Raw genomic sequence first — 4,506 nt, 5'->3', positions numbered from 1 at the left:
AATCCTCTTCTAGGAATTGTATGGTATCTGGTCTTGCATTTAAGTCTTTAATCCATTTTGAGTTCATCTTCATGAGCAGTGTAATATAGGGGTTGTTTCATTCTTTACCCTTGAATGTCCAATTTTCCCAGCACTTTTTGAAGAGACTGTCTTTTCTCCATGGACTATTCGTGGCTCCCCTGTCAAATATTAGTTGACTGTATAGGCATGGGTTTACATCTGAGCTCTTAATTTATTTCTATGTCTTTGTTATGCTACTACCATACTATTTTGATCATCTTAGCTTTATAACATGGCTTGAAATCAGGAAGTGTGAACCCCCCACAGTATTGCTTTTGTTATTCAGGGTGTTTAGCTGCTCCATATAAAATTTTAGGATAATTTTTTTTTCTGTTTAAATTTCCTTTGGGATCTTGATAGGAATTGCACTGAATTTATAGATGGCTTCGATTACTATGGAAGACAAAAATATTCATGCTTGTATCAATTCATGCTTGTATGAATGGAATGAATGCCTTTCCATTCATTTGTGGGTTTTTTTTTTTTTTCAATTTCTTTCATCAGTGTCTTAACAGTTTTCAGTAAAAAAACATTTCATCTCTTTGGTTAAATTTATTCCTAGGTATTTTACTGTTTTTGATGCTGTGTATAGCAGAGTTTTATTTTTGAAAATTTGTTTTTAGTATATCAAAATGCTAACTTTGTATCCTGCAACTTTCCTGAAATCTTTGTTTAACTTTAACAATATTTCGGTGGAGTCTATAGGATTTTCTCTATATAAAATTATCATCTGCAAATATAGACAATTTTACTTCCTCCAGTCCTATTCTGATACCTTTTCTTCCTTTTCCTTGCCTAAATGCTCTTCCGGTACTATGTTAAATATGAGTGATGTCAAGGCACACCTCTGTCTTCTTTCTGACCTTAGAGGAAAAGCTTTCAGACTTCCACCAATGAGTATGATATTAGTTATGGGCTTGTCATATACAGCCTTTACTATGTTGAGATATGTTCCTTTTATAATTGTTATATTTTATCAGGAACAGATGTGAAATTTTGTCAAATCCTTTTTCTTCATTTTTGAGATGATCATATGATTTTTAAAATTTTGTTCTTTTATGTGTTGTTTCACCTTTATTGATATGCATATGCTGAATCATCCTTGCACCCTAGGGATAAATCTCACTTGAACATGGTAAAAGATCCTTTCAGTGTGCTGCTGAGTTTGGTTTGTTGATATTTTATGGAGGATTTTTGTATCTGTATTCATCAGAAATATTGGCCTATCATTTTCTTTTGTTGTAGTGCCCTTTTCTGGCTTTGGTAGAGCCTCATAGAATGAATCAGGAAGCATTCCTTCTTCTGTTTTTTGGAATAGTTTGAGAAGGATACGTATTGTTTTGGTATGTTGTCTCCATTTTCATTTGTCTCAAGATACTATTTTACCCATTTAATTTATTCTTTCATACACTAGTTTTTGAGAGAGTGTTGTTCAATTTCTGTGTATTTGTGATTTTTAAAATTATTTTTAAATTCATACTGTTGTAGTCAGAGGAGATATTTGGTATGATTCCAATCTTCTTGTTGCTAAGACTTGTTTTGTGGGCTAACTTATGGCCTACCCTAGAAAATGTTACATGTGGGCTTGAGAATGTGTAATTCTGCTGTTGTTGGATAGAATCCTCTATATATGTCATTAGGTCCATTTCATATATTGTAATATTCAAACCTGCTACTTAATGATTGATTCTCCCTCTGGATGATTTATCCTTTTTGAGAGAAGGGTAATAAAGTCCCCTAATATTATTGTATTGCTGTTTATTTTTCCTTTTAGCTCTGTTAATTTTACTTTATGTATTTGTTTGGTACATAAATATATACAAATATCTTCTTGATGAGTTGATGCCTTTAACATTATATATTTTCTCTTTTTACTGTTTTTAAACTTGATTTTGTCTAACTACCTCTGCTATTTTTGGTTGCCATTTGCATATAGAGACCTTCACTCTCTATTTGTATATGTCTTAATGCTAGAGTCTCTAGTAGGCAACATATTGTGGAATTGTTTTATCCATTCAATCATTCTATGTCTTTGAAGAAGCCATCTTTACATTAAAGTAAGTATTAAAAGGTAGGGGCTTACAATTGCCATTTTGTTCACTGTTTTCTGACTCTTTTGTAGATCCTTTGTTTCTTGCTTCTTTTTTTATTTATTTTTATTTTTTTCTTTATTTATTTATGATAGTCACACACAGAGAGAGAGGCAGAGACACAGGCAGAGGGAGAAGCAGGCTCCATGCACCGGGAGCGCGACGTGGGATTCAATCCCGGGATTCCAGGATCGCGCCCTGGGCCAAAGGCAGGCGCCAAACCACCGCGCCACCCAGGGATCCCCTGTTTCTTGCTTCTTATCCATTTGTGTTTTGATGTCTTTTGGTCAGTATGCTTTATCATGTTCTTTTGTGTAAATGCTAGGTTTTTCCCTTGTGGTTTCTTATAATTACAACAGTCTATTTTAAACTGATAACAAATTCAACAGCATTCCTAAGCTTTACACTTTTACTTCTCCTCTCTTGGACATTCCCATTATTGATGTTACAGTGTATATACATTTTTTTATATTGTATGTACAATAAAAGGTTATTGTATTCATGGTTACTTTTACTAAGTTTTTTGTGTTTTGTTTTTAACTTTTAAACTAGCATTTTTAGGGAATTTGTACCACCACAGAACAAGCCTAAGACACACACACACAAACAGCATTGCAGGGCTTGGAGCTGGTTCCCCTTCCACTCAGCCAGGGGAGCTAATATAAAACTATTGAGTGCAGGGCCCACCCTACCAGATGAAAAGGCCTACGTGAGCACGGGGAAGCTGCCTAACCCCATGGCACCTGAATGGAGATCATAGCCAGCAGCACTACACATCTGCAGAGTGAGGACACTAGCTCCATTTGACCAGAAAACTTGGGGCACTCAAGTTCTGCCTGGCCAGCTCCCCAAGCAAGAGTTTTGCCAGCCTGTTTGCCTATTCTGTGGCCTGGCCTCAGCAGGGACACTCCTCCAGTACTCTGCCTACTGCTGAACACAACCTCTTACTGCAGAACTGTTAGAACAGGAAGCTCAATAACATCCTCATGAACCCTTCACTCTGCTCTACCATCCTCAGTCCACAATGTGCTTCTTTGAGTTGCAAGACAGCATTATCAAGTCCAGACATAAAACATTTCAGCTGGGCAAGAAGGAAATCATTTCCAGAAGTTTTCAGAACACATCTGCAAACAACGCTGGAGAGAACTAGAACATGTGCTGATCCCAAACAAATCTCTGAGCGGAGTGTCTTATGACTGGCTTAATCCAATCAACCTTTACCTCTGGACCTTCCAAGGCTAAGGTGAAAAACAAGTTAAGGCTCTGCCATCAAGGGAAAAATGAGTGTTGGGTACAGTCTCTAAGAACCTACCAATTGTTTGGAAGTTAATTTAAGATATAAAAGAATAACACTCATATTAAATTGCCCCTATGAGCTAGCCACTATTAATGTCCCCATTTTACAGATGAGACTCTGAGTACAGACAGTAATTTGTTTCAAATCTATTAAGTGATAGGGCCAGACAATATCATAAGATCCCAGGCAATCTGGCATCTAATTCTACAGCCTCCCTTATATTGGGAAGTAAGGGATAAGACAAAATATGTATATACAGCATCACAGTAGATAGTTCCTATTACACTTTGGCTATGCAATACATAGTACCTAAGTAGATTTTTCATCTGAATATTTTGGCTGCATATTTTCTTCCTATAATGGAAAGCAATACTGTGTTGAGTTCAAGTAGCACTGTTCACACCTGCTTTCATTAACTGACGATATAGCTTATTTTGTGTAATTAGTATTTTCATTACACCCACTTGTGGACTCTAAGGCAGGTGAAAACTTCATAAACATGATGTTTTAATTCTTTGTTGAAGAATTAATACAAAACACTGGCCATATCCACTTTTATAAGCCAGGAAACTGTGAGAGAACAGGTATAAGATATGATAAAATTGTGGAGTATTATTTCACTTAAGATGTATATTGCATAAAATTAATTTGTTAGCTTTTAATATGGAATACTTTTGTTATTGGTCACATAGCAAAGGGAACAAAATATTTTCGGTATTAAACTCATATATAAACACTTATTACACAGGGATTCTTTTTTTTTTCCCCCACAGGGATTCTTGACACATGTGCTTACTGCTGTTGTCCTAATTATTCTCTTGTATGTTTTTTTAAAGAAGCTGCTGGAGGAATCTAAGCAGAGAGCAAACAATGCCAGACTTTTGGGGATCCCTGGGTGGCTCAGTGGTTTGGCGCCTGCCTTTGGCCCAGGGCGCATCCTGGAGATCCGGGATCAAGTCCCACGTCAGGCTCCCTGCATGGAGCCTGCTTCTCCCTCTGCCTGTGTCTCTGCCTCTCTCTATGTCTATAATGAATAAATAAATAAAACCTTTAAAAAAA

This window comes from Canis aureus, chromosome 4 (genome assembly GCF_053574225.1).
Source record: "Canis aureus isolate CA01 chromosome 4, VMU_Caureus_v.1.0, whole genome shotgun sequence".
NCBI classification, from domain to species: Eukaryota; Metazoa; Chordata; class Mammalia; order Carnivora; family Canidae; genus Canis; species Canis aureus.
This window is presented reverse-complemented; position numbering follows the sequence as displayed.